Genomic DNA, 26,474 nt, shown 5'->3' with positions numbered 1-26,474 from the left:
GCATCAGTGTTCCCCTGTCTTCATTGTACCATGGCAAATCTAACTCAATCTGGACTTTTGCCTCTACATGTGGGAGATAGCTTTATCTGTGGGCCAAGAATAGACATGCTTGGTCAGTCTGAATCTGGAAAGGCTAAAAGACAAAAGTCAAAAGTAGAGAAGAATTTCAGCAGCTTCTTGTACCAGTGAATCCCAAACTATGTTCACTGTCACCTTTTTACTTCAGATACATTTGATTTTGATGTGTCAGTTTGGTTTTTTATTATCTGGGACCACTGGCTAAGAACAAAGTAATTGTATCTTCTGCCACATGCTTTTTTGAGCAAATAAAAAATATCTGTGCACTAGGATTTCTTTCATGATAATGAGACCTTCAAATTACAATGTCTTTTGGCTTTTCTAATGTCAGAAAGTTTTAGGAGAAAATACTTCGGAGTCATGGCAATTACTTGGTTTGGGGGAACCAAGGTGTGGAAGACAGCAGAGCACAAAACTCTTCTTAAGAATATCTAACAGCTCTTTTTGCTTATGGGATTCAGCTTCTTAATTCATACTCCCGACAATGAGTTCTGGGTCTTCATTCTCTCACAGACATTTTCTACAGTCTGGATGCATGAACCTTTGCTGCAGTATTTTGCAAACACAGTAGAAAGTGGTGATAGTGTTAGATGTGTCCTTGGATGCCCTATGATTTGCAGCAGCAGCAGGAGTGATGATTTTGTATTTAGTATCACACAATAGCTCACTATAGAATTTTTGAAGCTAGAGTTGGCTTCTCACCATGTCCCAGAACCAACCTGGCATTTCACAATAGAGGAATCAAATGTCTTTTGGCAGCATCTGATGTCATAGTTGCTTAGAGCCTGATCTCAGAATTTGGTTGTCATGAGTCACTCTCTACTCAGCTGTGTAAAACAGACAACAAAAAAATGTGGGCATCAGTAGTGCTGTGACCTTTATACAGTGTTCAACAGATTATGAGAAGGCAGGATTGTTATTACTAATTTTAAACTGCTACTACATGTGGGTTTTTTCAATACGTGAAACTAATGGAAGCCTGTCACCAGAAGTATACAGCATATTGCTTCAAAGGGGATCTCATTTTGACCAAAGAACTCACAAGCAAAATGACAGTGGAATGTGGCACGAACTCACGAGCAAAGTGGACAGCAGTGTTAACATCTCTCTTTGCACTGTCCTGCCATGGGTGATGTGTTTGCTGGCTTGAGGGAAGGATGACTTCTATCTTCCTTTTAGCATACTAGCTGGAGTTGCATTGAGAAGCAAAATAATTGATCACTGCTGGGCACAAACGTCATGTTTGATGCTCAAAGGTTTAGTCTGTGCTGAGGGGCTGCTGAAATTCTTTAGAAGAAAACATTCTGTATAATATGCAAGCATCACTAATCTGCCAAACCTCTGAGGCTATTGGGGTAAAACCGGGGTTTCTTTAACAGCTTGTGATCTGCCCATTCTGGTCTGCTTGTAATATGCAACATTTATCACTTGTGGGGCTTGGGCGGTATCGTAAGTCAATTGAGTGCTACTTAAGTAATATTTGAACAGCAGTTAAGCTATAAGTGGATTATATGTTGCCTTCACATGGTGGTCATCTGCCACAGATAACTACGTGAGGAAAACAGAGCACAGCTTCATATACTGATCCTTTCTTATATTCTTGTACCTTTAGGAAGGTAAATGTATGTTTTTTTGCCTTCTGTCTTACAATAGTAGTGATTAAAAACATGAGGGTACCTTCAAGAATGAAGTGATTGTATCAGAAAGTTGAGTTTTTTTATAAACAATATATTAATAGACAGGAGGTGGTACACAATTAAAACATTAATTCAGGAGCAAGGCAGAATGAGTTTAAAGCAAACTCATTATCTTTATTATGAGTTGTGTGGTATGTGTTGTTGTCTTTAAAGTCCCTTCTTTTGGGGACATGCATAATATAAGGACCATGCCTCTCTTTTAATGTAATCTTTCTGACCTCAGTAGTTGCATAATAAGATTTGAAAATGTGAATTTTAAGGACTGTAGCATGAAAAGGTTTAACAAACTAGCAGTTTGAGCACAGTCTGCTAGTTATGCCAAACTTTCAGTTTCCAAATCAGATTTCTTGTCTGAGTATCCTTCAGATGGTCTTTCTCCTAGAAAATGGAGTGCTGTAGTTGGACCATGGAGTTGCATCAATAAAATTGAGTAGGTCTGTTCTGATCTGTTCCCAGCTGAAGCTCAGACTGAGCAAAACTGCAAAGTCTCCCTCTGTTACAAAGATCACTGTAGTTTTTGCACACCTCATGCTGCATCATATACACTCAGAACTGGAATTTATCTCTGGCAAGAGCTGTGCTTCCTGAATTATGTCTGGCATGCCTGTTCTCAGTTGTGAAGTATTTATCCATTTCCTGGTGTTAGCTACTGAATCCAATGGGATTATGGTCCCTTTTAAATAAAATCCAATCTTGTCATACGCTACTGAATCCAAGAGATATTATCACTTGTTTCATGGGCTTCTAATCAACAACTCACTTTGGTCTTGAAACAGTTTTATTGCACCTCATAAGCACCTGGTCTTGCTAATCCATGATGTGGCTGGAATTGAAGTGCAGGTGGCTCTGCCATCTAGTTTGATTTGGATTGATTGCTGATTTAATAATGTAACAGCAAAAATGGCATCTCAGTGTCTGTCTGCCTTTTTCTGTAATAAATGTACATGAAGTATCTCTGCATCTGCTATCTGACACTGCAGATTGCTTTCTGTTCAGTGGAGGTCTTTCCAAACGGTCTCAGAAACATCAAGAGTAGATGCTTGTTTTTTTTTCTGGCATATCAGTGGTATATGAAGATACATTGGTTCTGCTTCCTCTGTTTCTGTCACTGCAGCTTATAGGCTGGCCATTAATTTTTCTGTCAAATTTCTGTCTGTAGCACATGTGTTAGATGGCATCAACAATACATGACACCTGTATTCTCCGTACTGTTTGCTTAGTTTGGAGTTTGAGCACTTGTTCTGTACCAATACATTATCGTTATATTCCTTTCACTGCTCACTTTAGTTGGTCTTTGAATGAGTTGCATGTTTCTAAGGCTAGGTCTATTGCCTTAAAAATGTAAAAATGGCCTTGCTTTCATTCTTTCAGAGAGGGTGCCAAGAATGTGAGCTCTGCAGTATAAACATTTTTTTCTCACTATTCAATACAAATATTTATTCAGGTAAAGGCAAAACAAAACAGTTTTGTGTCTACTGTTCTTTCTGGGCTCATTGAAAATTTTGATGATCTGTTCCACCATTTAGGGCATTATTCCAACAGGAGTGTCCTGATTATCTCCCCCCCCCCAGTGTTATAACAATGATTTTTCTCATCTTCCATTATAAATTCTGCATGGAGGCTTAGTTTTTGCTTTCACAGTTTTAATGCCTGCTCACGGATTTTGTCTGGAAATCCACCATGCCTGGTAGCTGGCTTCACTCCATGCTGATGATTTCCTTTGTTTCTCACCCATATTTTGCCTCTTTGTCAATTGTGTTCTCTTTATTGTTGTGGTTCTCACAAGATTAACCTCTGCTGTCATTTTCCATATGCCACATGCTGAGTAGTAACATAAGAAAACACCACATTTATTAAGTAAAATGGCTTTAGATTGAGAGAACTGTAACTGAACTGAAGCCTTGTGGCAAGCCAGTGTCCCCAGATGGCAAAGACTATGTTTAAGGCCTTTGGTGCTATTAACTTCTAAAGGCTGCAAGAAGTGGAGAAAGTGGGAGTGAGCCCTGATGGCCGACAGGGATGGAGAGGGCATCAAGGCCTAAGCTAACTGTGCAATACCAGTGCCCCTCTCAGCACCAGTGCCCCTGACTTCTCTCTGGTTTAATTTTGGAGCAGAGTCTCAACACCAGGTCAGGGAAACACTTCCCATGGGAATAGACTTGCCAAAATACGCCTTTAGACTCTAGCGCTATGCTGGCTCAGCAGGTGAAGGGAAGACGTGTTTCCACTGGGAGAGGTGGGACTCAGATGCAAGGCTGCTGAGCTATTTTGATGTTTTTTCACTCTTTTCAACCCTGGGTGATTACTTGATATCTGGGGGGAATGCTTTTGCAAATTGATGATGAAATGTAATAATTCTTTGTTGCAATTCTGTCTATATTTATGGACTCCCATTTCTCTGAATGCCATAAGAGGTAAATATGAGAGGCTCATTGCTTTAATACTCTCAGACAATGATCTATGCTAACCCCCTCTTTCTTGATTAATTTCTTTATCAAAATCAACCTACACGCTCTCTAGTTGTCTCTGGGACTTTCCTGCTGCCTGCTCTATGTGTGGCTGCATTTTTGCCCTTTCTCATCCTTTGTGCATAGCTCCACTGAACAACGATCATTGCCCTGAATTTGCACTTAGTCCCGAAGGAAAATTGCAGTTGTTGGTTCTTTTTCTAGGCCTCTGTTTTGGGTGCTGACCTCCAGTGTTTCTTCTGTTCCATGGGAGTGTTGTAATCAGTTTTTTACATTTAGCCTACTACTTTATACTCAGTAAAATGAGACTCCTAAATTCAACTCTACTATCAGATAGTTTTGTTATTCCTGTTTACGGATAGCAGTGGTTTTTGCTGTATGTTCTCAAGCTGCAGTTCTCCTTTTCCCCACATAAAGTTTTGCTTTTTTGTACATAGACTCCATGTTTCAGAATAGAAAATAATTGGCTGTTAAGGTCACGCAGGGAAGATATTTAGTTTTCCCATATTTCTGGGTGCAGCACTTTAGCCAATCACATTTATTAATTTTAAGAAGACCCCTCAAACATTTGAACTTGAGCCCTTTTCCTGCCAGTAACACCTGGCAAGAGGGCTAAATAAATTAAATTGCAGATATATTCAAGATTTATTTTAGTTAAAGCTTGTTTGTAGAATGTTTGTGTGCCAAGTTATATCTGAAGTAAACTTTTACAGGCAAACACTAAATCAGGGGCAAGGGGTATGGGAAGAAGTGTAAAGGGGAGTAAAATAGAAAGGTTGACAGACCCTTAACTATAAAGAAAATGGTTGCAGAGAACTCTATGGTATTAACTTAGATAATTGCCAGAGTCGTAAAATCCAGATTTTTCTGTCTACAAGGCTCCTGGGAGCTGCTGGAGACAAAGAAAATTAAATGTAATGGTTCATATATAATTCAGAATTTTTTTTCTTTTCCTCATTCTCAAAAGAGTAAAAGTGACCTACTTTCTGTATGTTGTGGTTTAGTGGGAAATTCCCCCAACTCCCAGTGTTAGTATGCTTGTTCTCTTCTTAAGCAGGTGCTAACTCCCATCTCTGCTTTACTACTGCTGGCATAGTATGTGCTAAATGTGTTGTGACATTCTTTCCTCTCAGCTTACAGTTAAGATGGTTGTGCTCCTTCCCAAATTCCAGTTTTGTTAAACTTCTGGGATTAATGTAGGATCTAAATTAATTTTCTGCATGTTAGTTGTCAACCACAGTAGAAGCAATTAAATAACAAGCTAAGATTTGTATTTTTATATTTGATACGTTACATGTAATGATGGTTTAAAAGAGAGAAAAAAGGAAAAAATGTGAAGACACCTGTCTAAAAAGTCACCACTTCTTCTTGTTTATTTGTTGCAATGAATGTTTGGAATGAAATGGGAAAGAATCATTAAAAATTAACTTAAATCTTGGAGGAGAACCAATATCAACTCCATTCTAAGGCTGGATTTGAACAGGAAAAATTTCAATCCAAAAGGCTTCTTCCAACCCATCTTTACAAAAAACAAAGAGAACTGTCTAAAAAACCTGAGACAGGGAAATGAGGAAATTGGACTTAAGGTGAAGGGTCTGGAGCACATGTTGTATGAGGAGCGGCTGAGGGAACTGGGGTTGTTTAGTCTGGAGAAGAGGAGGCTGAGGGGAGACCTCATCGCCCTCTACAACTACCTGAAAGGAGGCTGCAGAGAGCTGGGGATGAGTCTCTTTAACCAAGTAATAAGTGATAGGATAAGAGGTAATGGCCTCAAGTTGTGCCAGGGAAGGTTTAGACTAGATATTAGGAAGCATTTCTTTACAGAATGGGTTGTTAGGCGTTGGAATAAACTGCCCAGGGAGGTGGTGGAGTCCCCATCCCTGGAGGTATTTAAGAGTCGGATTGACATAGTGCTGAGGGATATGGTGTAGTTGAGAACTGTCAATGTTAGGCTAATGGTTGGACTAGATGATCTTCAAGGTCTTTTCCAACCTAGACGATTCTGTGTGATTCTGTGTGTTGGTTACAAGTCAAGCCTGTCTCCATTTACTGTACATCACTACAGAGGTACACTAGAGAGAGTATAGAATCAATCCTAGTTTTGATCCTGCCCTCCAAGAAGACCCAATGTTTAGTTTGCTAGATCTAGTTCTATATAGAGGAAAAGGAGAGAAATTTAATGAGTTTATATTCTTCCATCACAGAGGTGAACTCATTCATGATTGAGGAGATTCTTCAGATTTTTCACTTCTTTTCCTAGTATATTGTTTCCATCATGGATGGAGAGAGATAGGAACATGTTAATCCTCTTTTGCTCAAATAGAAATTGCGTTGACCAAAAAGAGATGGTGAGATGCATGATAGACAGTGTTCTAGTTACTCGTCCTAAGAGAAGTCACTACACAATTTTATCATCAGATGTATACAGCAAGCAGAACAAAATCATGTTTCTCACTAAATGAAATGTATCCTTTAGAACTGCTTGCAGGGAAAGATCTGAAAAAAAAAAAACCCATGGTTCTGTTTAGCCATATTTTATTTATTTATTTATTTCAAGTAAACAGTTTCTTCCATCTATGGACATTAGACCAGTTAGCAAGAGGACTTGTTCATATATTTTTGTTTTACTTTTGTGATCCAAGTGTTAGGAGTTGGGAGTTTGGATCCAAAGGGAATGAATTTACGTATGCAGGACACATTGTTCGAGGAGCTAATACTTACAGTAAACAGAGGTTGCTTAACTGTTGAGTAATGCTACAATAGTTATTTCCAATATTTTGCAAGAAACAATGTTCATGCAATGTTTTACCACTAGCAATTTATTAGTGGTTTTAATTCAATGCCAAACAAATCTCTAAGGGCTGTAATTTCAAAAACATGGAGTATCACACATTGGGAACTCTACCCTCTTTCAACCTTTGTAAGGTAAGACATATATGAAAGAGACACAATTTCTTTTCTCCCATTAACAGTATTTTAAAATCTAAATAGTGTAAAATTACTCTTGTGACATCATAAATAGTAAATTATATCCATTGAAAGGAGATGCATGTGCGTGCAAATTATGTTACAGGTAAAAAAAAGTCTTTAAAAATGCTTAAAAAAAGTCTTTCTATCATGGTTTACTTCAGGAAGACAGATATAGTCTGAAGAAGCCTTATTTGCCTTCTGTTTTTGGAGTAGTGATTTGTTTACATTATACTAAGGTCAAACCTAGCAGTACTACAAATCTATACCTAAATGAGAAGCACTTTTAATTCTTTGTACAATATATTTCATTTATTGTGATGAATGTATGAATGGAAACAGTTTTAAAGTGACTGAAAATAAATTATTTGTAAAGCAGCCCTGGATCTCTCTCACTCCAGATCCTATAAACGTTCATAATACTTCTCTACTTAGCATATTTCACTGTAGCTGTACATTATTGCTAGTTTTCCTTTGTGCTGGAAATAGGTGGCCATTTTTTAGTGGAGATCAGCTTTAATCAATGCTCCTATTAATGTGATGCTCATTAAGTTCTTCTGTTGGAGATAGACATATGTTCTTATTTTATAGATAGAGAACTAAGGGATAAGGTGGATGGATGGCCTTTGAAATGTATTACTGCAGTTAAGTGGCAGAGAGAAGCCAGGGGTTTAATCTCCTATGTTTTTGCTTTCTCTAGTTCTGTGCCATTTAGGTAGGTATACATGCCTATATATATATGTATACACCTATTTAGATGTCTGTATTGAAGGAAGACATAGACTTGAGGAAGATTTAATTAAAATCTACTTTTCTTTAATCAGACTTTTGAGTCCAAAATACTGGAGACTAAGCATGAATGTTTTGAAGAGAAACTAGGACTTTTCCAACTTTTCTGCCACCAGTTTCATAACAGTTTCTTTGCTGGTGCAATCCTATCATTACCACTTTCTTTAAAAACAACATAAGATCATCTTGGCCTGAAGTAAGTAAATTCATGTGTATTTATTTATGTGGTGTAATACACTGCATACCTAAATACATACGTTATTTTCACGAACACTTCTACATTGCATTAGCTGTCATCAGTTTTCATGCAGTTCCAAACTGATTGGTTTTTTGTTACTTCATTTTGTTAAGGCATTCTGAATAAAACTTTAGGTGGCCCTTGGGAAGTTTTGCCTCCAATTTGGACTTCCAGTTTAAGATATAAGACATATCAACCTGGTTATTATTTACATCAACCCAACCCCAATTAATATCCACTTGTGAAAATAACTATAAAAGTTGGTGTCTTCATAATTTCCTTTCTCTGTTCTCTAACCCTTAAATTCATTGATAAGTAGGAGAAGAACCTGTATCAGACAGTCTATGTAGCTACATCTGTGCCTTTTAATGTGGAAAACTCAGAAACTATTTAGGTATTTTTGCTAATGTCTCCCTCTAGAGCTTGGTTGTCAGACAATACGTGCCTTTAAAATACTACATATCTAATGTTCCATGGCGAGACATCCACAGAAGACTGGCTTTCCATTCAAATGTTGAGATACACATGGTGGTACATGGAAAAATACCAAGAATGGTTTGCCAGTCTCCTCATGAAGCTTTTGATGGGATGCTAGCCTGTTAGATTAAAGGCAAAGTATGCAGCCATGTCTCGTCATGCGAACTAAGAGCACAATACTAATAAAATCATATGAAGGAAAGAAGCCTATTCTGGGAACCTGTGCCTTTATTTCTAGCAAGAGAGGCAGGTAAATTGTGAAGTTGCTGGAAAAGACTGTGCTTTGGAGTGGAAAAGTGAGCATAGAGTTATCTGACAAACGATTGTGAGGAGGGGATGAAGACTAGCCAAGCAGGACAAGTTCCATCTACTCAAGTGCACACCAGGGGTGTGAGTGCTTGGAAGATATTTACAGCAATGCAAAACATGGATGTACTCACAGTAGATGCAGAGTGGAATATCTGTTCTTAGTTGTGAAAAATGGTCCAACATCTTTTCTTTGGTATTATAAAAAGAGAGGCTAAATGGAAAATAAAGGAAGATACAAAATAAAAGAGCAGGAATCAGTGCAAAATGGAAGAGTGATGAAGAGGACCTAATGAGGTGGATTGAGAGGAGGAAGTGGTGATATGGAAGTGAAAGTAATACTTCTGTAGAGATGATATATGAAAATGAAGGGAGTGAATTGATAAAACTAGAATGTAATTTCATTACTGTGGAACTGAAGAGCATGCAAGGAAAAATGAGGGAAAAGCCCAGGGCAGACCAAGTAAAAGAAAGGTTGCATTAGGGTGGTGTGTCACTGGGAAAATAATTTTCACACTGATTCACGCATTTTCTCCAGTGTGTTTCACTGCTTATTGCCCTTCAGATAACTTTCTGATGATTGGAAGTCAGAATATTTTGTTCCACGAAGGAAAAATTTGCTGATGGAATTTCATGGACCTCTTTTGTGTGCCATTATTTGTCATTAACAAGGTCTTCTTCCTACTGCCTTTACAACCTGATGTAATGCTGCTTTATACAGCACGTCCTAAAGGATCACTCAACATGAGCAAGCTATACAAGTATTCTACAGAGTTTGCCAACACCCGAGGGCAGGAACACTTAGACATTTTTGAACACTTTGCTTCTAATTTAGGACTAACTGGAACATACCACATCTCCACAGTTTAATTTTCTTTAGAAAAGAACATTGGTTTCATATATGAAACAAAAGGATAATCATTAAGAACCATCTGTGGGCCTCTAATAAACAGAAGCATGAGATAACCCAAGGAGCTCTCACAGAGCATTACGTTGAAACTTCATGTCAGGGAAGTTTGCAAAGCTTGGAGATTGTTTGGAAGTAAGAAAGCAGAAACCATTCCAGCTAAAAATCATTGTCTTCACTCCAGCAGATATTATGAATAGGTCCGTTGATACTGTATTCCTAGAATCCATGAAGTGTAGCAATAAAGTGTACATATTTGCATTTCTAAACACATATGAAGAACTTCTCCCTCTAGAGGAGTGGAGGTACATTCAGTAGAAGTAGTGAAGCTTTTTCAGTATCCACTTGATACACCCATAATTTTTCACCAGTGAATATTGCTTGGACCACTACAGCTGTGAAATATACATAGAAAAGCTGGTCAGGAAAGAGAAACATTTACTGAGCAGAAATACAAATTTCAGGGTTCAAATTCTCAAGGATACTTATCTCCCACGTGAATGGCTACTAAGAGTTGATATTGTTTTAGATTTAATTGCATAGGAGGTGGTTAAAATTAAAATGTGGATATTGAGAATACCATATGATGATAAGACAAATATATTTGGCATATAGACAATGATTAATGGTAAAATTACTTCAAAAAGAGCTGATCACCTGGTTTTCCTGGGTTGTGTGAAAGGTTAAAAAAAAGTCTAAAGTTGACCATTCTGCTGTTGGAAATAGGTGACCTTCCCTTTTTCTTAAGGTGACTGTATGTGAATGAGATAAGCTAGAATGTCAATTTGCAATATGTCAACTATGGCATGATGGTTGTCCATACGTAGGCTGTTACCCACCAGAAATGCAAGCTAAATGAAAAGTAACTTCTCTTTGATGAAAAGTGGAAGAAGCCACCTTGTGTTCACAGCAGGAGTAGCTGATGTACTATATAATCACTGCTGTGTTTTACCCCTTGCTCTCTGGAATACTGTAAAAGGGAAGAAAGTATGGAGAGCCTTGAAATTCAGATACAATTATTCTTCCCAAGTTTTGTATGGTTCTCAGGATGGTGAGTAAGAGGTTGCTGTTCTGCACAGCAGCACAGCTGTACAGCTACTGGATTTGCTTCAACAAAACATCAACTTTTCAGAGAAAATTGGCTGCAGGAAGGTAACAGATGTACAAAAGAAAATAGGGAAAGGATAACTCTTAACATCTTTATATTTTGTTTACTAGAAATTTTTAAAGGGAGAAAAAGTCTAAGTGTTATAGCAAATGGCTATTTTTGCCCTTATAAACTAATTTTATCATACCCATTTGTTCATATTATTGCACCAGAGATACAAGTGCTGTTGTTGCAGCTTGGCTAGCTTATATTCAACCTTTCTCTTCCAAGCACTTATGTCTGTGGTACTATTTAAATGGCAGAAGCTGGCAAGAGTCTATGGCTATACTGCTTCTTTTAAAGAATGAAAAAATTCTGGTTAACTCTTCTCTTTGTTTAGTCTATTGTTTCAGTTTCTTCAGAATGACAATTGCAGACATCTTACTGGAGAGAATTATGGTTCAGAATCTATGAAGTTATCTTTTGTTTGCTAACAAACTACTTTTTGGGTTTTTCTATTTGTTGTATTATGGTAGCAGTCAGGGACACTAATTCCCAAACATGCTCTTGTAATTCCTGTTTGGGGTTATAATCACAGAAATATAAAAGGCACAGGAACTAGGAATTTTGACACAGTGCCAGAAATCTTAGAGAAAGAGAGGTCATGATGCCCTTTCAAGGGAGGCTGTGACTTGAAATGTTTGGGACTTACTGTCCCAGTAAACCTGTTTTTCTCATCATAAGATCTCTTTGTGGGCACCATACAAAGACATAACAAAAAGCTGTCTCCTGTCCTGGAAAGCTTATTGTCTAATTTACAGCTTCTTTTAGCAGCAACTGTCCACAGTAAATCTCAAAAGGTTGCTTTCTGTCAACAATCCATTAGAACTTTCACTGAAGCAAACGTTGAATACCGGCAGCACTGAATTCTGCCTCTGACCTACATGTACTCTTGAATGTTTACTGTAGTAGCGGCTGTGTTGCTAGCACTACATCCTGTAGTGTCATAAAATCTGTGTCTTCAGAGGCATGTGAGGGCAGGGAAGCAGGCAGTGATACTTGCTGAGAAGATTTTCCCAGTCAACAATTTGCAGGTCGGGGAATTCCTGAACCAGAGATAATGATGTGGTATCTAGATGCCTTTGCCTCAGTGGATTCCTTTTCCATAAACTTGTTTAGTTTTCTGTTGAACCCATGTCAACTGCACCTGGGGCCCAGTGTTCCACTGCATAATTGCATATTATGGTGAACCTGCCTCATTTTGTTTGTTTTGAGGCTGGCACCTGCTAGGTTCAAGGGTAAATCCATTTGTTAGGAGAAGCACTAGTTTCTTGGGATGTCCCCAGGTGAAAGATATAGCCCACTTGTATTACAGCAAAAAAGTGCTGAATGCTATGATAATGTAGATACCAATGTCTTTTTTAATATGTGTTTTAATGATCAATCACTGATTGCTAACCAATGTACTGATGGTAGGAAAAGTCACTAGTGATGGAAAAAACCCAAAATAAAAGAAGTACTATTCTGCCTAGACGCTCCAGTGTATGTAATGAGATAGTCTTCTAGCTCACAGCTTTAGGAGACAAGACAGACAGGGAGCAGAAAAGTTTGCCTGTTTGTTTATGCAACATTTTGACATCCAGTGGTTCAGGAATTACATCAGACCAAGTTTTTGCTCTGAATCTTTTTTTTTTTTTACAATTTGCTTTTACATAGGGTATATTTACAACATGGTTACAAAAATTATTTTAAGTTAGCCAGAACTCCATGCTGCTGCAGCTAAACTGCACAACTGAACTCTTAGCTTATAGCAAGCAGCAGTCTGTCCTCTCCAGTGAGCTCTGCCAAGTAACCACACACTTCAATTTGCAACAATGACCACAGTAGTCTTCATTTGCTATATCTTTTTTTAATGTATTTTTGACCACCTGACAATTTGAATGAGCAATCAATTAGAAACAGAATGTGAACTTAAACCTTCGTGTATCTTGCAGATAAAGTTTTGCACGGTTTACCAACAGAAATGTGCTCTATAATTTCACATGAATGCTTAAAATAATTATTAAACAAGTCTTTGTTTTCATGCTGGGCTGAGGTTTCCTTCCACATCTGCAGTAAATTGTCCTAAGGAACGTTGACTCAAAAGAACTGGATTGTCTTTTAGTAGCATGGTTAGGGTTGGCTGATGAGTCGTGAAAAAGATCACTGTTACGGTTTATCACAGGAAAAAAATGGTTTTATGTATTATATTTCAGCAGGTAAAATACATAATAATGAATTTGTTTAGCAAGGTCTTCTGGTTTCAATAAGTCTTATGCCATCATTTTAGCAGGCTGTCTTCTATTTCTGAAGGAATCCTATGAATAGATAGAATGCTATGAAATAGAAAAATGGTAGAAGTATATGTGCCGGAGAGTGTAACTTGGATAATTTTCCAGCAAGTGATTGATGGTTGAATTTACTGTATTATACATATTTACTGTAGGTGACTTTTGCAGCCTGGATTTAACTTTCACATTATCCGATACAATTTAATGAGCAAATTGGCCTTTATCTGAGTACTGGTTCATGTAGCACCAGTTCTTGCAGATTTCTTTCTCCAAGTTGCATAAGTAATTGTTCTTTCTAAATAATTCCTTTAAGTTTCTTTGGGGAGTAGTAGAGGCTACAGCTATCTTCCTGGGGGTGGGGAAGAGCTGTGTTACACTGATAGAAATGATGAAAATCTACATTACAAAAGAATGCTTTTTTCATCAACTATCTTACAAAGTATGTATGTGTGTCAGGAGAGTAACTTTTATTTCTTTACCTCAAGGCAGATTGTGTATAAAATGAAAGTCCAGTGAGAGCCCAATTTGAACAGGCAGATTATACACTAGGATTTGAAGAAACTAGGGCACATTAGTATAATTGAGGAGGGTAACCCAATATGAACCAGCCTTCTTAAAAAGAGAGAAAAATATATATTAATCTGGGATAATACATTTTTAGGGAGAGAGAAATGAGACAAAGTAAAAACTATATTAGTGTTGCAACTACTCCAAAGAATAGTGATGTTTATAAAAAATAGCTAAATAATTATGGGAGTTATGTTCTGCTTTGATATTTGTGTCCTTCTCTGGTATTTCTGCACATGGCCACATGTAACTATGGCCAGTGAAGTCAGCTCTTTGGAAACGTCTCTGAAAAGAAAATGTTCTGGTTCTGGCTGTATATGTCAATTCTCATATTAGTGCTGCGTTTCTGATTTCTGTCTTGCGTACAGATAGGCATTGACCAAATAAACAGAGAGGAATAGTGTAAACATGATTTTTGGTTTAGACACATAAGGAAGAAATATCTGATCTATAATATAATTTGAAAACCCAAGCTATGCTTATGTAAGAATTAAATATTCTATGAATATCTGATTTGCTTTTTACTGACAATCTATCTGGTGTGGCCATTATTTCTGTGAAAAACTGCTCACTTTTCCTCAAGCATTTCTGCTTGTACTGTTTTACCATCTGTTGATGAATATAAGTAAATATTGTTATTGTAAAGATACTCTCTAGTCTGGCCTGTAACGTGTGATCCAAATTAAATCTTGGCTGTCTGGGGAGTTGGTGATTTTTAGTGGTTCTGAGTATGTGTGACTGAAAGTGTGTATAAAAACCACAAACCACCAAGGTAATTTCTATTTATTTATTTATTTATTTATTTGCTTTGGAGACCCTGCCTCTACATGGGGAGGGGGTGCTAGAAATCTGGGTGCATGAGGTAAGTGTATGGAAGTTCTGCTTGCATATGGAGTGAATTAGAAAAGGCTGAGAGAGAAAAATATTACATTTTCCAGTGTCCATCATTATGAAAGTGGAATAAGTGTTAAGCAGCTGCCAACTTTACATGCTGAGCAGAATACTGACAGTAAGCTTGTCATCTTTAAGTTGCTCATTTTACCAATATGTTTCTCTTTGGTCTTGATGGGGGGAAAAACTTAGGCAATCTCAAATGTATTAAGTATTGAAGCACACCAAGTTAGAATTGTTTAAATGGAAAATTTAGCCACATTAATAGTGCATCATCTTTTTTCTATTAAGGAAAAAATAATGGCAAAGGTTACAGGACAAAATTTAAATATAACAAAGTTAAATAAAGACAGAGTGGCCCCATGATAGGAAAAGAATTAGCCCAAGACAGCTTGAGAGGAAAAAAACCCATGGCGGATTTATTTTCTGTATCTGTAAATAAATACAAAATGAACAACTGAAAAATGACCTGAGAGGCTCTCCTTGGTTTTGGAGGAGAAAATTCACTGGAAATGTCAGAATAACAACAGGGATATGTCAGGTGTAAGTGAAAAAAGAACCAAGTTCTTAAATAGTAATCAGAAAAATAATTAAAATATCAGCAGTGTGTGGAATGATGTTCTTTTGGGTTATAGCTGCCTACATGATATAATTCTCAGTCAGTAAAGGAAAACAGGGGAAGATCTTCTTACTTTTCTGCATTATTTTACAATGTGAAATTAGACCATTTTTCCAGATGTCTCTGTTATGTATCCAGTTGGGCAAGCCGAAAGGGTATTCTGCAGTTTCATTGAATAGAGTTCTTTGTAAATTAAACACAATACTTTATAAAGCATTTGGCTAAGCAGCTACCTGAACTGATGTAGACAAAGCAGATGAAAAATACTCAAAATTAATATCATGTGTTTTTGCTTGTGCTGAAAAATATTTTCTTCACTGAAATATGAAATATTAGTGTGAACTGAAATAAAAATCTTAAGAATAGGGCAATGTCTAGTACTTCATTTCCAAAGTTACAGAAATCAAACTTAGTGCAAAACATATTCTGTGAATCAATCATATAATTCCAATATGAATAATGAAACAAATTTCAATTATATTACTAGAGGGCGAATGAAGCAGTTCCCAACCGATGAAAATTAAATTGCACAATTTGAAGCAACACTGAATAAGGAATCAGATTGGAAACCTTGTGATCAGAGAAATATTCAGAAGTTCCAATCAAGTATGTCATAAAGACAGGCCTGAAACAATGTAGTTTGTATTCTTATCCAAACTACCCCAAAATTCTGAGGTATGTACCACTCATGTTCTTAGTGTGTCATTCGGATAACTTTCATGATTCAAATTGCTGCATAATGAATACTCCTGGCTTCTATTAGGAACTCTGTGTCCCCTCTTCTGGACAGCAGAAACAACTTCAACTGTATACCCTGTATACTGGCATAAAAGAAATACTTTTATTTACTCTCTCAGTTCCAAAGTTTAACTCAAAGTGCTAAAATAAAAGTGTTTCCACTAAATATAAACCAGATTTTCCACTAGTTCTTCTGTGTTTTTAATTTCTCGATATTTCTTAGTATTTCTCTTGATTTAGCAGATAAGCCTGTTTATACAGGCGCTGACCATGGTTACCTTCCATTGATTTTGGTTTTGCAGGAGGCAATCGGAACTCTGTAGAATCAATTTTTTCAATTCCCAAAGTTCTTTTAATTAAAAGAGAGATGAAGAGAGACAGAAGGAGACAGAAAAATCAAAGTTTTCTTAAAAAATACATTTTTAAAGTGTATTTGCATAATGGCAACATTCTTAATTGAGGTCTTTTGAAAAAAAAAAAAACAAACACCTCAAACTTGTCCTAATCTGCATAAATCCTCCTATAAAAAGCATCACTCTAAGATCTAGTAGTCTAAACATGCTAATATAAACTAGCTCTAGTTTAGAAATACAAAGCTGATGAGGTTCATGGGTTGTTTCTTGAATTATTGCTGTGTTCTACAAAATAGCTAGCATTTGGTGTTTCAGCTTTATCTGAAGCATTTCAGTGTAAGAATTATATAGGAAAAGTGCAGTTGTTCTAATAACACAAAACCTGACATAACTGATTTTGCTCAAAAGTAAGCAAAAATTACTGTGGACTGAAATGCAACATGGAAAACATTAGCACAAGCAGTTTGTTTTAGTACTACAATTAGAACATGTCTGCAGCCTTGATATACCCAAACTGACATCAGTCTGGAATGACGATTCCAGATAGTATGGCACAGAAAAGAGTAACATGTGTAGGCATCCTCAGCAGTGGTATGTTGAACAATGAAACATGTGGTTTAGTTGTTCAGTGTTTAAAAAAGAAACCACTAAGGCATGAGCATACTTCCCTACATCCATCCAGTATGCTGGACACTACACAAAAATGGATAGTTTAAATGTGTGGCTGGGGTCCATCTTTAAGATTGTTCTGTCTTACGCCATGGTATGAAATGATCTCATGATTTGTAACTAGTTTGCCCAGATTAATTATAATCATGAAAGTCAGGAATATTTTAAATCACCCTGATTACATAGATAGATTCTAGTCTTTGCGTGTATACACATGATATACATAATTAAAGCAATGTGCTTCATTCAAACCAACTGCAATCATGAAATTACTCTTGCCCATTAAACTGTACAGGAGGCTGTAATTACATCCTTTTTATTTTTAATATGAGTTCCCTGCAATTCCCAAGCTCTCAAATGTTTCAAACCAGCTGTAGCAGTAGGACTTTTAATTATACTGTTGTTTAGTGAGTGACATATAGCTTCTTCTGAGTCTGAATTAGCCCTGGACAAACAGATAGGAGTAATGTGAACTAAAAAACTAAATGCAGAACAGCTGTGGACAGAAATGAATGCCTTGATTGAAAACACTCTCCTGGTAGTTTTCTTACATGTCGCTATGGTACAAAAAATTATGTTTTTATTACAGGTTTTCTGAAGTGACAGGTGTCCTTTACAGTAGCTTTCCTGTGTTTTTACCTTTAATTTTGAAAACCAAGTTGTTAATTTGTAATTCACTTCTATATAGTGGAAAAGGCAGCACATTATTGTTCCTGTGGTGACTACTCCCCATTCCCAATAAAAATGCATCTGGACAGAACCTTTTCTGGGGAAGGGTCTAGCCTGCATTGGTTATGATTTGTAATGATTTAGAGCTCATTAAGCAACTTCCTGTTGTTGAAAAAATAAACATAAAATTATTGAATTAGCTGAGACATTAACAAAAAGTGTATATTTGATAAATTGTATTTATCCTTTCTTTTGAATTTGAATTTGGAAAATAGACAGAACTTTAATGTTGAACTAAGCTGTGCCATTAGTACATTATACATGCTTATTAATGTCATACAAATAGATGACCTGAGACTTATTTCCATCAGAGTATCAGTTCTTCAGTGCCACAGGAGTTTTTAGAAAGTAAACAGGAAAAGTATGACACAATTGGCAAAGCAAGACCATCTTAAAGGTTGGTCTTTGCAAATTACATTTCTAACTGCACAGGTGTATTTCGTTTGTTAACTACATGTCATCAATAGCTCAGAATTCTACAGATCCTAGTTTTGGTGCTTCTCAGCTCAGTAGCACTTTATGTAACCATACAGCTTCTTTGAAACAAACAACAACTTGGGACAAGAACCCAGGACAGTTGCAAATGGATAGATTTTTTTTGGTCTTGAAGTAGTTGTGTCGTTGCTGAGCAAGACTTTTCATAACTGGCCATGTTTCTAAATTCACATTCTATCTGCTAACTTTGTCTCTCTTTCATACTCAGGATTTAATTAACTGTTCACATAGACCTCGCAAAATCTCTGTTGACCTCCATAGTAAACCACTGAACGTGAGCTGAAATTCAAAGATTTGTTTTTAATATCAGCATTTCTCAGGAAATGATCTTTAGATCATTTAGTCCAAGCTCCTATACAATAGAGGTTATGTTATTTAAACCAGTTACTCATGGACTGAGCCAAATAAATTAGATTTGATTAGGTTTTGTATTTTAGAAAGCCATCCAGTCTTGATTTAAGAATGTGAAGAGGAGAGGAATCCATGACAGGGTAGTTTTCTCTCTCAGTGTCCTCTGCATCACTACAGGCATTGCCTGAACCACCTTCTGCTTGTGCTAAGTGTTCCAGCACTTGCTCCAGACTTGATATGATTAGATATTGGACATGCCCCTGCAGAGTCAGCTGTCATAAACTGTGGCAGCATCAGACAGAAAACCTAAAGTTCCTTGGAATGACAATATTTTGGATGAGGTATATTACTTGTTTCAACTCAAAACCTCTTAAGGACTTCTTTTTCTTCAAAAGAGGCCTGGGAGTATATACCAAACTCTCTCTGAACAGTGGAAGGTGAGAGGTTCCTCCTGGAGCAGTTAAATCCAGAAATCTAACCAAGATGCATTGGGTCTCTCTCATGCTGGAAGAACTTGTCTCTCTTAAACAATTACAGAGGCATCACAAGTAGCTAATTTAGGTAGCTAACTCAGATACTTGGGTTGGGAGTATTTGTAAAATACCAGAGCAGTGGATCAGTGACATTCTGAATGGTGTCTTTTTTGTCTATTTCACAGAACACAATGCCAGAAGTACCTACACCAAGCTCATTTTAAAAGCTCTGACTTTAACTTAGTGCTTGAATGTGAAACAGTGCTAGTGCTGACTGCATAATGGACTTATTACACAAGAGATTTCTACAAACCTATGTAGTTCACTTGGATCAAACGATATCACTACTCAGAGTTTGAAATCTGGATTCTTTGGCCAGATCTTCCTCAGTCCTTTGAAAAGTTAGTTCAGTTTTCTAGCTGGTATCAATTAGTGAATATATTTTCCATTAGAAAAAAAGGCTAATGGTAGTTGTCTGAAAATTCCAGTCCATACATCATGAATTGTTGTTATGGCTGACCTTTCTGTAACCTGCAACTTCTCAGAGGTTGATACAATTGGGTTTTTTACATTGCAAGATAAACTTCAGAAGGCTGAACTAGGGAAAGAATAGAGAACTAAAAGGAAATACAGATTTTGAAATTCCATCTGAGCATAAATTGATTTGCTTCAGATTGCTTTCCAGTTTTCTTCTATCCTCTTCAAGTATAAATTATTTTGGATTAAAACTAGTTTGTGCAATTAAAAGGAAAATTTATTGTTCATTGGTTTTTGTGCTGTGATAAAAGTGTTACAGTTTTCTCAAAAATCAGATGTTCAACCTGAATACTTAGGGCATTTTAAGGGAATGTTAAACAGCTAATCTCTCACCGTGAAAGTTTAAACTTTATGTAATATTCATGACCAGGCCATCTGAGTGTGAGTGGAGCATCTTTAGAGGCTTCTTAAAGTAGGCTACATAAATGCTGATTTGGTAGCTTCATCTGATAAAAACTGATTCCTGTGTAGTACATCCAGTATCCCGCACCAAAGTTAGTTTTGTTCTGGAATCTGACAGCCATTTGCTTTTTCAGCTGAAGTAAAACAAAATAAACAGTGCAAAATCATCCTGAAAATGAACACTGACAAAAAAACCCAGCTGCTGTAACAGGAAGCAATAAGTACTTGCTACACCTAATGGTATAGGGGTAAAACACAAACTCTGAAGGGCTTTCTTAGGGGACATCCAGAGAGGAGTGGGAGGACAGTCTCCACCTTCCTATACTTAGCCAGCATGAGAGGACAGCTCAGCCAGATCTTGGACATGAAATTTCCTCCCACTAATAAGAGCTGACCTATTTTTAAAGCACTTAGAATGTTTTGTTAGCTATAGTAGTAATAATAATGAAGTTATTAATATAACTTCACTCTGTCTAGACAGATCTGTATCTAGTTGAAAATGAAGAAAACAAAAAGAAGAGAAACAGATTTCTTTCTGGATTCAAACATCTCTAAGTTCCCACCACCCACCATGCTGAAATCACACCGATGTACGTGATGTTGGCAGAACATGAAGCTTATAGCAAGTGTGTACCGTTATTTTTTTGGATTGCACCAAGCACTCACTGTCATATTTAGAAGCCAGGGCTCAAAGGTTGCTGTGGTTGGCTAAAGTTGATATTGAAAGCCAGGATGGTTCAGCTATAGAAACTGAACTAAAAGTTGATGTGAAATAAATAGATGTGTCTTCACGCTCCTGCAGATCAGCACAACATAACTGTCCTGTCCCACATAGAAACCTATTCCCCTGTACCTTTTCAGATTGAGCAGTCTTTCACCCTTTCGACCTTCCAGGAGCTTAGTTACTCCTGCAGCACATTCCCTCAGCTCAGCACAAGCTGCAGGTGCTCTCTCATAATCATGTGCCATACATGCCCTTCCACCCCCAGAGAAGCTGCCCACTCTTTCCCCTGCCTGAGTGGCAGCTCTTCCCCCTGGGAGCAGCTACTCCAAGTTAAGCAGCTCCCCAAACCATTCCATAGAGCAAACAACCTTCTTGCTAGGGTGCTATTTTCTGCCTACCACGTCAGGGTGGCTGCTCCTCAAGGGAATGAATAGACACTGGACACTGAAGTGGGCATTCAAGTGTTTGGGTGGTAACTGGTGGTCAGACAGTCCCTGCTGAACATGTCTGGGTGGTGGGAGGCAGGCTGAAAGCTGCAGGAGGCTTGCTGTGCTGTAATTACACCCATTCCTGAAGTTACAGTTACTCAAAAAACCAAAACTAAACTTTGCTGTTATATGTTAGTTATAGTGGCTATGTGCAGTATACATGATATGTGCGTGCATATGCACTAACATGAACAAGGGTTCCAAAGCACTGTCACTTACAAAATGAAACAATGCTCTCATGAAAGACATATCGATGACATACACCATCAGTTTACAGTTTAGACATGTGAAAGAACTCTGAATTGGATCTATTGGCAAGTAGTTGTGGATTTCTGACATGTTGGAACTTCCTGTTTTAACACTTATCAGAGATAAATTATAAGCCTCTCAGTAATGTTGTTCTGAAATTTTTATCCCAGACCTGGTCTTGTCTTGCAGTGGGAATTTGGTTAGCCCCTAAATGACAAGTGTGACTCCTCAGACTTCCCTCAAACTCTTCTCTCATTGTACTTTATTTCTATTTTTAGTGTTAAAAGGTACATCTCAACATTGTTTCATGTTGTTTGCAGGTCTCCCGTTTTTCTGTTACTCTGTGCTGTACTTAGTATCAGGAATATCAAATGTTTCAGCTCCACTATGAAAGTAAAGAGCATGACTGCCTTGCAGGCTCTTTTTCTTTTACTGGTTCCTATCCCTTCTCAGGCATTGTGCAGGTTTACGGTAATATTCAGTGTTTTTTCCATGTTTCTGGATGTTTTAAGCTCTGCTTAGGACTGTGATTTAGAGCTGTTGTATTTCCAGAAGTGAAAAAAGGACCTCCAGAAAATGTGCCTGCAAACATCCTTGCTGGGGTGGGAAGGAGTGCAATACTGGGTATCAGTGGGGGTGACAGTGTCTTACTGTGGTGAAAGAGTCATGCTATGGTTGTGTCCTTACGCCAAACAGGGATACTGCACAAGGATCCCCTGCTTCCTGAACACTAGTCCCCAAATCCTCAAATGCTCCAAACCTGTATCCCACCAGATATCATCCAGCCAGCAATTCATATCCCCTGACATCTTTTTTCCCTTGCCAAGCCACACTAGACTTGTCAGGTTATGGCTTGAAGTTTTTTTCTCTTCCACTGTGTCCTGGATACTCATCTGTGTAAGTTCCTCATTTCTGTCTACATTCAAATCCTTTCCCACCTGTTCATTCATCCCATCAATCTCCCTCCCCACTCCAAGCATGCATGTCTATAGGAACAATTACTGACAAGTCTATTTCTGTTTCTAAAGCTATGGATTAATGAACCCTCCCCATGTCCTCTTTCACTCCCTTGGATGCTAGCACCTGCTAGCTGGCTGAACTTATCCCCTGTCTTGGATCTACCCTCAGAAATAAACATGCCCCAGCTCTTGTTTCTGGCAGAACTCTAAGAAAACCCGAACACAGGCTGCAGTAATCAAAAATCTGCTCAGATGGCAAAGAACAACAAGAGAAGTTTGGGATAAAGAGTCCATATAGAGCCCTGTTTTAACTGTTGTTCTACAGTTCTTGATTTATTTTACTCATGGTACACTTTGCTCTTGGTTCTGTAATCACTCAGGGACAAGAAGGCCAACTCCTGAAGGCCCACTTAATTCAGCATCTGTGGTCTAACTGATTACGTAAGATGAACTTCAGCATAACATAACCAGTCCCAATTGAAAGGTATGTTGCTGCACAACATATGCAAAATACACGATCATGTGAAGGATTAACAAATTGCTTGGCCTCGTTCTCCAATTCTATAATCTCTTCCATGTGGGAACGTCTCTGCACCCAGACAGAGCCCCTGTGGCCTCCACAAGGTTCTGTGCTCTCCTGCCATGGCTCTGTCCATGAAGAGGTGGCATTAGGGACTGCCCTTGACATGAGTTTTTCTAAAGTATTTGTTTCCATAGGTAATTTTGTGGGGCTTTAATGAGGTTGAGGGAGAAGAAGACTGAAGAGAAAGAGAATGAACCTGGTTTTATGCCAGAACATTTGTTGGATAGTAGTAGTCTGATTTTTACAATGGAGGTGTTGCAGCCAATGAGCTCAGTATTTCCCATATTAATGAATTTTAAGGTTGGCGAGAAGCTGCTTAGACAAAAATGAGAAGCGTAACTAGGAAGGCTAAGAAATACTCCATTAATATTATTCTCCCTCCCATATTTGTATGTATACAGAAACCCCTCTGTTTCCTTTTAACTCTACTCAGGTTAAACAGTGAGATGATAAACAACTTTAAGTGAACCAGTTTTGCAACAGTTCGGAACTGCTATATCCAGAGATAATTTTATGCTCAAACGGAGTTATGTGTGGCATACTGCAAGTTAATAATTTAGACCATGAAAGAAAGACTAAGATAAAAAAGGATTTCTTGTCAGTCAGCCACATGTGTTTCAGAACACATTGTGTTTTAGAATCATTGGATGCGGTTTTTGTTATTGGCACCTGCTGGGAGGACAGAAAAGTGGCAGCGCGAGAGAACAGTATAAAAATTTTAATTTTCTTGATATTGTCCAGAGTGGCAATTTCCACCTCCCCCCTCCCCAAATTACTGACATAAACATGCATTTTTATTTTATTCAAGGACAAGCCTGGAAGGGAAGATGCTTTAGAGTTTGGGTTTTTTTTAAACTAAAAAGTAGTTGAAATTAGCTTATTTTCCCAGATATCAACTTTGCAAAGTCTGCTGAAAGAAGGCAGTATTTGTTTATAGTAGACCCTTCTTCAAATTTTTGAAGGCTTCCATTAGAACTACTGAAGAAAGATAAAATGTTTTGCACATTTACCATTGTGTATTCTGTTGTGGCCCAATATATTTGCTTTGCATTTGTGCTTTGAGTTGGTTTCGCCGATGAAGACATATTAAATTATACATAAAAGAGAGTGATCTTCTAAGACGATGTTCATTAGGCAGTTCTAACTTGTGATGCATCAGAAACCATATGCTTTGTGCATTGGCTTACAGCTGTAAAACAAACTTGAAATTACCCAATGAAGGCTTGGTGCCAGTTTCCAGTGAAGCCAATGGCAAAACTCCATTTATTTCAGTGGTTTGGGGTGAAGTGTGTAACAATCACAACTACAAATTAAGAGGTTTTGGTTTTCAGCCAAACCCTCATCTTTCCTTCTGCAGGTTTGCAATGGTGAAAATGCAGGTGAACCCTCTCCGCCCCCCCCACTCCCCCCGCCCTCCCCCCCAAGCCTTTTTTTTAAATGTATGAAGATATAAAAAAAAAAAAAAAAAAAAAGAAGAAGAGTCTGTTTTTCAGTCATTCTTGTTCCTTCTGTTTCCTCACACTGCAAACCAAAGTTTAGTAATGCTGGGCAGTCAGGAGAAAGGAGAAAGGAGTCTGGAGTGTCCAGTGTTTCTGGTCACCCGACAAGTGATCTAGAGAGTAGCATAGCTATAAGAGTGCCTTACAGCCTCTTACTGGGTTGGAGGGACAGGTCTTGTTCATTGGTGCCCATGATACTGTCCTACTGCTGATTCTGTTCATAGCCTGATACTGAGCTCAGGTAGCAAAAGCATAGACCACTTTTGGTTTATTGGAAGAGGCCTGTCCAAGCTGCAAAGGAGGCATTTCAGGAAAAGTGCCCACCCTTTGTTAAAAATCTAAGTAATTTATTATTATTTTTGTGCAACATTGAATGGTGCTGTCTATCCTATGCACAAGAACAAAATCTGTAACATCCCTCCAAATTAATGGTGGAAGACTTCCAAACTATTGAAGGGATTTCAGAACATATGTCCCCTTGAAAGAAAAATGGTTGAGTGGGGTCCCTTTCACACTTCTCTTATTTACTTCCTGAAGTGCTTTTCCATCTTTTGAAAAATTTCTGCTCCTTTTATCTTGGCAATAAAACCTAGGCTTGTTGCTTGTAGACTGAAAGCGTTCACTGTCTAAGCAAGCTTGAGCCTCTTAGCAGGGAGTCCATACTGGACTTAAAGCAAAAACCTATCCCTAATCCTGGAACTGTCATGAAGCAGAGAATGTTAGAGTCATTTACAGCTGCCTGGCATTGTTGCTGAGGGACAAATTGAAACCACTGGGCTGCCAGGCTTGTCAACACCTTTGAAATCTGCCGCCTAGCCTGGTTCCCCAAAGGACTCCTTGGAGAGAGTGAAGGAGCCAAACTGACAGCCAAAGGCAGAGTCCACCTACTTGTCCCTTTTTCTTCCTTTGTCTTTGTTTCTTTTCCGCTTTTATAATTGCCTTTCTTTTTGCTTGTTTTTATCCCAACACTAATGTTGTAATATTGGTAAGTGGTTTAATTAGAAGATTTATTAACTTGTGTTTTCAATCTTTTTACTGAGAAAAAGTACCAAAAACCTAACATCAAAATAAAAGCTATTACACAATCCACTAGTTGGGTGCAGTCCGTCCCCTTTGAATTCCATGGCTAAACTCCCGTTGGCTTTCATGGGAGCCTATTAAGGAACAAGCTCTTGTTATTTTGTAATATGCATGCCACGTGGGGTCTCAATTTAGTCGCTTAACTAAAGGCACCTAAACAAGTGGCCGTTTTTTTTTAGTGATGTGAATGACTCAAGTGGCTAAATGGGAATACATGTGCCTAATTTTAGTACACCCACAGTTGAATATGGTAACCACAGTCCAGTATCATAAGTTCATCTATATGGGTTGGCATGTATCAATCACTCTGGGAATGGCCTGACAATGTGTGCATCAAAAACACTTCTGTTTGGTATATCCCATAAATCTAAAATACAAGCAGATAATAAAGGAGACAAATAAATATGAAACAAATCTGGGATTAGCTTGACAACAGTAGTTAATGCCTGTCTCAGGCTTTGCTTCATGATAGTAATTAATCACCCATTTTCAGTGTATTTCTAATATTGCAAATTATTAATGCTTTAAAAATATAAAGCAATTTAAGCTGTCATCAGAGCTGGGATACTGTTTTCCCGGAGCAACACTCTGCAGAGGTTTTGGTGAAGATCCAAGAACTGGTAAATTTAGAGCAGAAAGTGTTTAATGCACTTGGTTGTTAAACACCAAACTATAAACAAGTGTTTCAATATTTGGATGATCGTGACCTCCAACATCATATCAT

The 26,474-nt window shown here is 37.8% G+C and overlaps 1 long non-coding RNA gene across 5 annotated transcripts in view; it reads left to right on the top strand.

The window, feature by feature from the left end:
• Nucleotides 1-26,474, top strand: part of LOC141943459 (uncharacterized) — a 183,214-nt gene that overhangs the window by 45,136 nt on the left and 111,604 nt on the right. For 2 of the 5 annotated variants that reach the window (XR_012628958.1, XR_012628959.1), the window contains exon 5: nt 22,969-23,072. The exons of the other annotated variants lie outside the window; for them this stretch is intronic. This is a non-coding gene — a long non-coding RNA (uncharacterized LOC141943459). The remainder of the gene's footprint in view (nt 1-22,968; nt 23,073-26,474) is intronic. 5 annotated transcript variants of the gene reach the window in all.

This window comes from Strix uralensis, chromosome 4, assembly GCF_047716275.1.
Source record: "Strix uralensis isolate ZFMK-TIS-50842 chromosome 4, bStrUra1, whole genome shotgun sequence".
Classification (NCBI taxonomy): Eukaryota; Metazoa; Chordata; class Aves; order Strigiformes; family Strigidae; genus Strix; species Strix uralensis.
The sequence above is the reverse complement of the archived record's forward strand: the minus strand, read 5'-3'. Positions and strand labels throughout refer to the sequence as shown.